This window comes from Lissotriton helveticus, chromosome 4_1, assembly GCF_964261635.1.
Source record: "Lissotriton helveticus chromosome 4_1, aLisHel1.1, whole genome shotgun sequence".
Lineage (NCBI taxonomy): Eukaryota > Metazoa > Chordata > Amphibia > Caudata > Salamandridae > Lissotriton > Lissotriton helveticus.
The window spans coordinates 988,363,586-988,376,555 of NC_136063.1; positions in this window are offsets into that span (position 1 = coordinate 988,363,586).

The window sequence follows — 12,970 nt, forward strand, 5'->3', positions numbered from 1 at the left end:
TTGGCCCTTTTTGCAGCATCCTCCCTGAACTTTTTGCCTTCCTCCTGGTATTTTTTCTGACCTGGTTTTGGTGGCTTTAGGACTCTGGGCACTTTATCACTGCTGTCCAGTAGTAAAATGCATGTGCTCTCTGTTGTAAACGTGGTAAGATTGGTGTACACCTGTTTGGCATATTTAATTTACCTATGAGTCCCTTGTAAAGTGGTATCTCATATACCTAAGTCCAGTAAATTCAATTTCAGTAGGTATACTCTCTTTACATGTTATGCTGTATGACCTAGGAGAGCATCGTAATGGTAGTGCTAGCATATGTCGGAACAGGATAACAGTCCAGTGCTGGATATATTAGGGGGTTTGCGCCTTTCAGATGGGTATACAGCACTATGACTTGCTGCATAAAGGTAGGATGTGCAGGATATTGGCACAGGCTACTCAGCAGATCGGGGAGAAGCAAAGGGATCAGCAAGGCCCAGATGGACATGTTACTCACTGTTCGCTGTTTCATTGTATTCTCAATGGGACAATCAGGTATCAGCACAGTGGTGTGCCCAACGTTGATCCCAAGAGGCTCCTTCACTCCTCAGCGCACTATTAGTTGGGGTCTGTGTCAATCAGCTCTGTGCAGTGATCCAAACTTTCAATGCAGATGTCTTGCAGGTCGGGCCACCTTCTTTTGCCTCAAGACCTTGCTCCGGTTTATTTATGCAATTTTATATAGCGCGGACTTTACCCGAAGGCGTCAGAGCGCTTCACAATAGGAACAGAAAATTACAAATGAACAAAATTACAAAAGCAGACGATAAGTTACATGAGGTAAAAGTGACAATTGTGAGCAAACAAAATACATGAGGTAGCAAACAGTGCAATACAGGAGGAAAGAGTGACAAGTGTGCAGGTTACAAGAGAAAACAAAGTACAATTAGAGGTTTAATACTGCAATATATGTTAGACACAGAGGCACAAGAACAAACGTTACGTAGGCAATGGTGGCACTTGTGCAAGTATCAAAAGCAAACAAAATGTGAGAGGTAGCAAACAGCGTGTTACAAGAGAAAAGTGACGTGTGCAAGTTACAAAAGGGTACCATACACAGGTACAAGGATAATACTGCAATAAATGGCAAACACTCAAACTACCAGAACACACTGGGAAGGCACTTCCATAGTCATGGAGAATAGTTTTCAGTGATGGAAGTTCTTCCTACAGATAATAGAGAAGGTGTGAATTACTTTAGGAGGTGTCTTTGGAGGAGGAGAACTTTGAGGTCCGTTTTGAAGACCTGGGAGGAGGTGGTGGTCCGGAGCTGAGGCGGAAGTGAGTTCCATATTCTCACCGCGTTGCTTGCAAAGGATTGGGCCATCGATCTTTCCTTCTTGAAAGTGGGAGGTTCAAGCAGTAGATTTTCCGCATTACGTGAAGGTCTAGAGCCTCCAGATAGTATCAGCTTGTTCGCCAGGTAGCGAGGAGAGGAGGAGTGCAAGGCTTTGTGGGTAATACAGGCAGTCTTGTAGATAGCTCTAGCCTCGATGGGAAGCCAGCGGATGGTGGATAACATCGGTGTGATGTGGTCGCTTCTTTTGGCCCCATAAATGAAACGAGCTGCTGAATGGAGAACAGATCTAAGGGGGACAAGTGGGATTTGGGGAGGCCAGTAAGAAGAGAATTGCAGTAGTCCAGTCTGGAGAGGACCAGCGATTGCACCAGGGTTTTAAGGTCCTGCTCCGGGAAAAAGCGACAAATTCCCCAAAAAAGGCGCAATTGGTATCGAGCAGACTTTGCAATGGAATTGATGTGGGAGATTAGATTGAGTTTTTTGTCGAGTATGACACCAAGGGATTTTGCGCTGTCGACAATGATGGGTTTATTGTTATTGTTTAGTGTTAAGTAGATTCATCTGATCCATCCATGATTGAACCGGGGGAGGAGAGAGTGAGGAGGAGAGGAGGAATTCAGTTTTGGAGGGATTCAGAATCAGTTGATGAGTTGACATCCAGTTTTGAATGGAATCGAGGGTGGAGCTTAGGATGGAGAGATCGTGAGTGGAGGCAACCTTGAGGTAGATTTGAGTGTCATCTGCATAGAGATGATAGTGGATCCCGGATTTACTTAGGAGATTTCCCAGTGGTTCTAAATAGAGATTGAACAAAGTGGGTGCAAGTATAGAGCCTTGCGGAACACCTTGACCTACTGCCACAGGAGATGAAAGATTGTTCTCTATTGTGATATTATTCAGGGTGTTTGGAGGCTCCGGAGGTGGAGCATTGTTACTGCATACGGATCCTGCGGAGTGCAATCCTGACAGAATCACGAGCCCACGAATTTCACTCTGCCCGGTCCGTGTGTAGAGACGATGGCGTCCATGGAGGATGTGTTGCATGCTTTGGTCTTGGTACAGCAGGAGTTAGCCTCCTCTAAAGCTGAGACCGCTGCTTTGCGGGAAAAAGTGGAACGTTTGAGTGGTAATACTTTTAACGCTTCTGCCCCGTCCTCTAATGTACAGGTTACTGTGCCCCCACCCATTCCACTGGCTACTCCAGAACGGTTCTCAGGCGATCCTCGCAAAGTGCACGTGTTCATGACTCAGGTTCTCATGCATTTTTCCTGTAAGCCGTCATCATTCCCCACAAACCATTTGAGGGTGGCTTTTGTGATATCATATTTGGTGGGGGATGCGGCTGACTGGGCGGTACCATTAGTAAAACGTGATGATGCTATCCTGTTGGATTGGACAGCATTTAAAGCTGAATTCGAGAGGGTTTTCGACCGGAGGGCTACGTCATTCAGTGCTGATCGAGAGCTGTTAGAATTAAGACAGGGCAGGGGAGAACTAGTTACGTCTCTGACTGCTTTCAACAGGCTAGTGGCCGAAGCAGAATGGCCGGAGGAGAAAAGAATGTCCCTTTTTTTATCAGGGGTTAAAAGACGATTTAAAGGATGTGGTGGCACAGATCGATCCTCAGCCTACTTCTTATGTTGATATGGTGAATTTGGTGTTACGACTGGATAGCCGTTTGTCTGACAGAGGGAGTAATAGGAGAAGATGGGAAAGAGGTGCATATAGTGGTGAAAGGAACCCTCGTAAGGCAACAGGGGGAACAGAAAACACTCCTGAACCAATGGAGATAGGAGCACTCAGGGCACCTTTGTCGAGAGAAGAGAGAGAAGTAAGAAGAGTACAGGGCTTATGCATGTACTGTGGGAAGAAGGGGCATTACGTTCGGGAATGCCCCTCCAAACCCAAGACTTCGGGTAATGTCAATAGGCTTAAGAAGGTGGCTGTATCTAAGACAGTGCAGGACTTAGAACAGAAGGAGGGCAATACACCTAGTGTAGAAGGTGGACATGAGTGGAAACTCACCTCTTTGTCCTCTCTAGGAACTGACGAAACAGAATCACATTTAGTGGTTGTCATGACGCTGGAATGCGAACTAGAACAATATCAGGTAATGGTGATGTTGGATTCCGGAGCAACAGGCAATTTTGTGGATGAAGGCCTGGTGACACGGTTGGCTTTGCCTCGTGTTCCTAGGGAGAATCCTGAAGATGTTTTAGCGGTTGATGGGCAACCTTTAACATCAGGCCAGATTACCGAAAGAACCAGCGAGCTGGGGTTGTCGGTGGTGGTACATGGATATGTGCATTCTGAGGTTTTGACTTTGAACATTATTGTGGCACCACAGTATGAAATCATTTTGGGTATGCCTTGGTTACGTAAACACAATCCTGTGGTGGATTGGCAGACAAGGAAGTTCCGTTTCGTACCAGAGAATTGCCAGGATCATTTAGTGCCATGTGCTTCAGCTACTGTTGCGGTGTTAGCCACCCCTTTTTTGGCAGCAACCGCTGTGGAAAAGGATGTTCAACTACCTGTTGAATGCATGGCTTATAGAAATGTGTTCAGCGAGACAAAGGCTGAAACTCTACCTCCCCACAGGGAGTATGACTGCCGCATAGATTTGGTAGAAGGGGCCACGATACCATCTTGCAGAGTATACGCCTTGTCTGTACCTGAAACCACCCATTTGAAAGAATATATCGAGCATTATTCACGTTTGGGGTTCATCCGGCCATCCCGCTCTCCAGCTGCCTCCCCTCTGTTTTTCATAGCGAAGGCCAACGGTGATTTGAGAGCGTGTGTAGACTATCGCGTCTTAAACAAGAATACCATACGTAACCGTTACCCTCTTCCCCTCATCTCAGTCTTGCTCGACCAGGTGAGAGAGGCCAAGATCTATACCCGTTTGGACCTACGTGGGGCGTATCACCAGGTCAGGGTAAGAGAGGGGGATGAGTGGAAAACGGCGTTCAAGACGCGATATGGTCTTTACAAATATCTGGTGATGCCTTTTGGGCTTTGTAATGCTCCTGCAGCATTCCAGTTTTTTATAAATGACGTTTTGAAAGAGTATGTGGACCGATTTGTGGTGATGTATATAGACGACATTTTGATTTATTCTCAGGATGTCTCATGGCATACGACCCATGTATTCAAGGTTTTGGACTAACTAAGGGAACATTGCTTATATGTAAAATTGAGCAAATGTGAGTTTGGTGTACAGGAGGTGGAGTTTTTGGGTGTGAATCTCAGCTCAAGCGGATTGCAGATGTCGGGAAGGAAGGTACAGGCGGTAAGGGATTGGCCAGCCCCAAAGAACGTGAGGGAGGTGCAGTGTTTCTTGGGGTTCGCCAATTATTATCGTCGGTTCATTTTACACTTCTCTCAGACTGCTGTCCCCATTACCCGGTTGTTAAGAAAAGGAAAGGCTTTTGTGTGGACAAGGGAGGCCGAGGAGGCGTTTCAAGCTCTGAAAAGAGCTTTCACCACAGCACCGGTGTTGGCACATCCTGTTTTGGAACATCCCTTCATAGTCGAGGCTGATGCCTCGGATGAAGCCATAGGGGCAATTCTTTCCCAGAGGGATTCACACACTGGTCAGCTCCATCCTGTTGCTTACCTGTCAAAGAAGTTGAGCTCGGCTGAGGTCAACTATACTATAGCGGAGAAAGAACTTTTGGCTATAAAGAGGGCCTTTCAGGAGTGGAGGCCTTACCTTTGGGGGACTTGTCAGGCAGTGACGGTGTATTCCGATCACCGGAATTTCCAATATATGTCCTCAGCGAGACATCTGACGCAAAGGCAAATGCGTTGGATGCTTTTCTTTTCCGAATACAACTTCGTGGTGACCTTTCGTCCAGGCACAGAGAACAGGAAGGAAGATGCTCTGTCCAGACAAGAGATACCCGTAGAACAGCATGAGGAAGAGCAATCTATCATTCCTTCAGCTAAGGTGGTGTGTGTGATTCGAGCCGAAAGGTTCTTGGACGACATCAGGGGCTCTAGGTCTTCGGGGTCTTGGGTCCGTTGGGCTGCTGCCAAATCGGGTCGGAAGGTGAGACAGGGATTGCCTTTTCAGGGGGAGTGTTTGTTTTTACCCACTGATGAGATACGAAAGAAAGCCTTTTTTTGGTGTCACGACGCTCCAGCGGCTGGACATCCTGGGGTTACCAAGACTGTGAGTCTGCTTAGAAGACATTTTTGGTGGGAGTCTTTGGTCAGAGACGCTACCCGATGGGTAGGGAGATGTGAGACCTGTGCCAGAGCAAAAGGGGAATCGACCAAAAAGAAGGGTCTGTTGATGCCTATGCCCACACCTGATCGGCCATGGCAGAACATAAGTCTAGACTTTATCACAGGATTACCTTCGGATCAGGGAAAAACCGCTGTATTGGTGGTAGTGGACAACTTAACAAAGATGAGACATTTTATACCTTGTGTAAATCTCCCCACAGCTAGTCAAACAGCGCAGTTATTGGCCTCCCAGGTCATAAGATTACATGGCATCCCAAGAGTAATAGTATCTGACAGGGGACCTCAATTCATCGCTCGCTTTTGGCGCATGTGGTGCAAGGCGTTGGGTATTGAGTCAGCGCTCTCTACCAGCTTCCATCCTCAAACAGATGGACAAACAGAACGTCTGAATCAGACTTTAAAGAAGTATTTGCGCTGCTACGCCAAGGAAGCACACGAATCTTGGGTGGAATTGTTGTGGATGGCTGAATTGGCGTATAACAATGCATGGCACAGTTCAACAGGCATGTCGCCATTCAAGGCTAACTTTGGTTACGATGCTAACACCTTGCCGATCAATATCCCCGCTGATTTGAATAATCAGCCCTCTGTGAGGGAACGTGTTCAGACCTTAAGGAAGTTGCATAAAGAGGTACAAAAACATCTGCTAAAGGCAAAAGAGGTGTACAAACAATGGGAGGACAGACACCGTGATCCTGGTCCTCAGTTCAAGGTAGGGGACAAGGTGTGGCTCTCAACAAAGTACATACGTTTCAAGTTGAGGAGTGTTTTCCATCCGCGTTTCATTGGACCCTATCCCATCGTGAAACGAATCAACCCTGTAGCGTATAAATTGAAGTTGCCTGTTACATTGAGAATCCATCTGGTGTTTCATGTGCATTTGTTGAAGAGAGCCCTCACATCGCGCAGAACAGCGCCCCCCCTGTTGCTTGTGACGGAAATTTGGAGTACGAGGTGCGGTCTATACGTGACTCCAAGTTCCGCAGGGGGGTGCTTTGGTATTTGGTTTCGTGGAAGGGGTACGGGAACGAGGAGGACTCTTGGGAGCCGTGGCATCACATCCATGCTCCAAGGACGGTCCGTTCCTTCCACGCAAGGTTTCCTGCCAATCCCGGTCCTAGGAGGCGCTTGGGGGAGGGCGTACTGTCAGGTTTTAGAACATTGCACGCCTGCCAGACCTACAGTTCCCATCATCCCTAGGGCTCGAACTACAGTTCCCATGATTCCCGGCGGACTGCAGGATATCACAGGGCGGAGCCGGGTGATCGGAGCTCGTGATTCCTGTTTGGTAGCGGGAGCGGCTGTTCCCCTAGTGTTTCTGAACCCTGTTCGCATTTACCGAGGGGACTTAATCTCGGTTCCCAGCATTTCAGAGGAAAGAAGCATTCTGGTATTTGGTTACGTGCTGGCTAGCGCGTTCTTGTTTTCATTTACCGATCTCGGCTCGGAGCAAGTTCTGAGCTCTTTGTTGCCTCGCGGCTGTGAGGACTTCTTTGTTACGAAGTGTTGTTTGACCACGCTCTGGGAAGAGCCTCTCAGAGGTGGGATCGTTATTTGGGATTTGTACACACAGCAAGTGGCGGAGTGCAGGGGGGGACGAGGACCTCCGCATTACCGTCATGAATAAGTGACGTTGATTGTACAGTACTTTATGGGAATACAAATGCCAAAGCGGTTGGCAGTGGTGAAGAAACTACGCCATGCCGTGTTTGGTTTAACCTTGGTTACTGCTGTTGCAGTGGAGGTACATTTTGCGCTTTCATAGTGAAGGAGGATTCTGCTCACTTTAGCTGGGACTCCTTTCATCTCTAAGCACTGGCTTGCAGCATTTTTCTATTGTGCTTTATTTTTCTTGGATCGAACTATTCTTCAGAGCTTTCAGTTTTCAGGCTATGGGATATGTTTCTAGTGAGAACTAATGATTTAGGCAGATGTGTTTTCACCACATTTATTCACACGGTTTCTTGTGTTATGCAGGATAGAAGGAAGTCAGAAGAAACAGCAGTATGAAGGTGTATGCACACGATTTTCTACAGGTGAATCACAGTGTTTGATGCCTAGTGAGATTGACAAGAGTATGGTTAAGAAATATATTAACCATTGTATGATTTTTCTTGCAGCTTCTTTTCCCCTGCTGTCCCTTCCTTCTTCCCTTTATTCTTTTGTTTTTTTTCCCCTTTTGGGGTTTTTCCCTCACCGTATCATCTGAACACCCTGTGATATTATTCAGGGTGTTTGGAGGGTCCGGAGGTGGAGCATTGTTACTGCATACGGATCCTGCGGAGTGCAATCCTGACATTTTGAATCTTAGCAAGCAAGATCTACAGGAAACCTACAGTCTTGTTGCTTCCAGACTAATTAAGAGCCAGTTTATGACAATACTCATGAGCCTGTGGCACTGATTGTGCCACCTACCCTTTAAACATGTCTCAGGCCTGCCATTGCAGAGCCTGTGTGTGCAGTTTTAAACTGCTATGTCGACCTGTCAAGTTAACCCTCTTGCCAGGCTCAAATCTTCATTTTCAAAACATATAAGTCACCCCTAAGGTAGGCCTTGAACAGCCCAAGGGCAGGGCGCAATACATTTAAAATGTAGGACATGTACTTTTAAGTTTTACATGTCCCAGTGGTGAAAAACTCTTAAGTTCGTATTTCATTACTGCAAGGCCTTGATCCCTTTTATATAAGTGTAATTTCAAATTGGCAAGGGATGGGACCCCAAAGGTTTGGTGTATCTGGAGTCACAATTTAAAATCCCAATTTATAGTGAAGTTAGATTTTAAACTGTAATTGTGAAAATTCCACTTTTAGAAAGTTAAAAGAGCAGATGGTGGATGCAATGCAGAACAATATAAACATTCACCCCCAGTCACAGATCTGTGTATAACCCATTTTTCTTTGCTCACCACACCACCCCAGTTTGAACACAGCTTTATACAAATCAGTCTTGACCCTGCAAATCATGGGAACAGGTCAGCCAAACTGCCAAGTCAGGTCCTCCCTGAACAGAAACAACCGAGTGTAATAAATCAAAAAATCATAAAAAGGATTCCACAATTGACCTGAGCTCTGACATAGTCTCAGAAGTGGAACATTAAGGGAGCAGCAACACTATAGCAAGACCAACAATTGAGGAATTTCATTTTTTTCAATTGGATAGGAAAGTAAAGCAAAGACCGAGGAGAGGTCAAGGGAAAATAGAGAAGGAGGTGCAATAGTAGGAAAATCCAAGAAAAGAGGACATGAAGGAGAAGGTATTCAGGCAAAGCATTGAGTTAAAAATATCGACCTGTTTCTATTAGAGAAACTATTAAAATTAATCATGCGGATATATTAAAAAAACTCAACGCTTCTATAGATAGCTGGTCTCTGTTATTCCTATCCTGGTGGGGTAGACTCTCCACTATTAAGATGATGCTCCTCCGAATTATTAACTTCTACCTTTCTAGGCTCCCAGTTTCTCTTCCGCTTTATTTTTTTCGTACCATCAATAGCTCCTTAACTAAATTCTTGTGGAATAATGGTAAAGCTAGAATTTCTCTTTCTCGTTTATAACAACCTAAAAACCTTGGCAGCGTAAATTTTCCTAATATCAGTAGATATCACTCAGCCTTTACTCTTAAACAAATTTGGCCTTTTCTAATTGATTCCCTTATTCCTCCCCTGACTTCTTGGAGTGAGCTTGAGCTCTCTCAACTTTTACCCTTTTCATTTTTTTACAGCCACCCGCTTGACTCAACCTCCGAAACGCTTTTCTACTCCCATTTTTAATCATTCTAAAGCTCTCTCTCATACTTTATTTAGATCCTTTCTCTCATATGATGACTTCTCTCTCTAACTCCAATATGGTACAACAACTCCTTGAAGATCAATAACAAAGCGCTTTTCTGGAAGGAGTGGATTGACAAAGGTGTCGTCACTCTTGATCAACTGATGTACGACAACTTGCCAAAAGATTTTTCAGAGCTTCGAGAGTCATTCAACCTATCGGATACTCACTCTTCTCAATATTCCTTACTCCACACCTCTCTCCTTCAACTCTTTTCTCAGGTTCACCTTTACCTTCCCCTGCTCCCTCCCTCCCTTCTCCTCTTAACTTTTCTACTCCTTTTAAAGCTTCTGCCATTTACAAATTACTCTTTCACCCTCCATTAAACCGATCTAAATCACCAATAGAATTACTTTGGGAAAAGGATCTAGCCCAAGATTTCCCGATTCCACTTTGGGACTCTATTTGGTCTAAAATACATACTTCTTCTCATTCTGCTAGCACTACACAGACTTTATTCTTCTTTTATAATAGACTTTTCTTTACCCCCTCTGACCTGCATAGATTCAAACTATTGGATTCTAAAAAATGTTGGTCATGTTCATTTGAGAATAACGATTTTCTTCATATTTTTTTTACTGTCCAGCAGTTAAGTCTTTTTGGTCTCATGTTTGGTCCAAGTTGAATGCTATCCTTTCTTCTAATTTCCCTTTTGAAATCATACACATATTTTTAGGAGGTGCTTCACCAATTTGGAATGTTTCACATATTACTCGTCAATTTACTGATTTGTTTATAGCCATTTCCTTCCAAATTACTAACTGGAAAGACACTTCCTAAATTTTGTCCTTAGCTTGGTGGAATCTGTTATGTCACCACTATAGACTTGATCGTTCCTTTGCTACTTCTGCGCCCTTACTGGTTAAGAGAGATTTACTATGGTTACCGTTCACAACATTTCTCTCTTCCTCGACCACTTGATTTTGCTCTTATTCTCATACTGTACTTTTCAATATAATGTTATCCCTTTTTTTATTGCTTTCTTTTTATATCTCGCATAAGTTGTTGAACTTTTCTTTTTTTTCCTTTTTCATTATTATCTTTTTCATTATTGCCTTCTTCTCTTTCTTTCTTTTCTTTCCCTCTTTTCTTCCTCCTCTTTCCTCCTTTTCATTTCCTCTCTAAAAACCATAAAATTATTAAAAGCTTTTCTTCTAAGTATAATTTTATATCCATTTTGGATTAAATTTGCAACTTCTCTGTTTTTATATCTAATATATATCTTCATCTGTAACCCATTTTCTCTTGTATGATGTTTTACTTCGTTTATTACCTTTCAATAAAGCTTTCTAAACTTAAAAAATATCGACCTGCAGAAATATTGACATTTTAATATCGTGACACAGAAATATCATGTGCAAAAATGTTATTAACAAAAAATATAGATTTTTTAAGGTCAGAAATATAATTTTTTACGTTTATGTGTTTAAATTATATTTTAATTGTTTATTATTATTTGTGTAATTGTTGTTAATGATTTTATACATAGTAATTAATGTTAAGTTATTTATATTTTTAATTTAATTGTAAGATAGTAATTTATAGTGATGTAGCGGGATGTGAAGTTTGTTGGGGTAGAGGGTGGAAAGTTACTTAAGTATAATTAATTTCTAAATAATTTTATAATTAATATACAATATTTATTTTGGTTATTAAGTATGTACTTTGTGTAAATAATATAATATTTTTTTAAAGTTATATTTTAGGTGCAGTTGCTGGGTCTTTAGGGGTGTAGGGTGGTACATTATTTAAATAATAATTGAATAGCTGTTATTTATTTATACATTTTTTATTAATTGCTAATTAATTGTGTAAATTGTGCAATTATTATAATTGTTTAATTTACATTTTAAGTGCAGTTTCTTGGGTTTGTAGGGGTGTAGAGTGGGAAGTTATTGATGTATTAAATGATTAATTATTAATTATTGATACATTATTAATTGTTGCTTAATTATTTAAATTGTGTAATTATTATAGTATATAATTTTACACTTTAGGTATGGGTTGTTGAGTTTATAGGGGTACATGGAGGGAAGTTAATTAAATAATAATTGATTAATTATAATGTATTATTAATATTTATTTAATTGTTAATTAATTATGTAAATCATGTAATTATTATAATTCTTTTATTAAGACATATGTTAAGGGCCTCATTCAGATGACTGTCGGAAAGAATTACGACCAACTCGGTCTCAGAATCATTTCAGACCGAATCATATTCGGAGAGTCCGACTAACCGATTACGATGTTTCCAAACACATGTCTGTCGGACTCCCATTGACTTCAACAGAGGCGTCCTTACAAAAAAGGTGTAGTCACTGAAAACCTTGCACCCTGTGGCAGGCACTGCTTGATGCCTGCCATACAAAGCATGGTTGGAAATAGGGGACCCATGGGTACCACGACAGGCCCTAACCGGAGGTTTCTGTGTGAAGGGGGGCCTGCTACGGGCCCCCAAATTCTGATTCTGACAGCAAATCTGTGTTGGACAAACCGATTCTGAATGGCTGTCTGAATCCAACATCGTAATGCGTCAGTCAGAAACACAGTCCATAGACCTGTACGATTCGGCTCCGAATGACTCGGTTTCTCTGATTGGCGATCGGAACCGAGTCGGAATGACCAAACGGTTTCCAACTATCATAATCAGTCCGTTGGATGTGTTTCGAGTCGGTCGGAATCGTGAGTCCTGAATCGAATTTGGACAACCCCAAAGCCATTAGGAGCCTTTCTGACCGACATCATAATGAGTCCCAAAAGATGCGTTGCTAGGTGTAGGAATCTAATTACATCATTATTTCATTTAAAATAATCTTATATTTATTATTTTAAAAATTTATAATTATTATAATTGTGCAATTGTTTTCTTACTGTGTATATTTTAATTTAAAGTTAATAGTTTTATAATCTTATGCAATTAATACGCATATTAATAAAAGGTACGCATTTCAAGTAAAGTACTTTCCCTTCTTTTGAACATACAGAAGTGGGAATTGTACAATTTACCCCTCCAGAGTCCATTGCTTTCCATACTGTTGCATCCACTGGAGAGGGAATAGTAGATTTTATTCCTCTGAGTTCAACGTTTTGACTACTGTTGCACTGAATGGAATGGAAATAGTAAATGTTATCCCTCCTGAGTCCTATGCTTTCCCTCTGTTGCACAGCCTGGAGTGGGAATAGTAAATGATACCTCTCTTGAGTTCAAGGCTTTCCCTACTGTTGCACACGCTGGAGTGGGAATAGTAACTTTTACCACTTCTGAGACCAACACTATCCCTACTGTTGCACCGACTGGAGTGGGAATAGTACATTTTGCCACTCTGGGGTCCAATACTTTCCCTACTGCTGCACCGACTGGAATGGGAATAGTAACTTTAACCCCTTCTGAGTCCAAAGCTTTGCCTACTGCTGCACTGACTGAAGTAAGAATAGTACATTTTACCAGCCCTGGGTCCAATGCTTTCACTACTGTTGCATTCACTGGAATGGGAATAGTACATTTTACCCATCCTGGATCCCGCGCTTTTCCTACTGTTGCACAGACT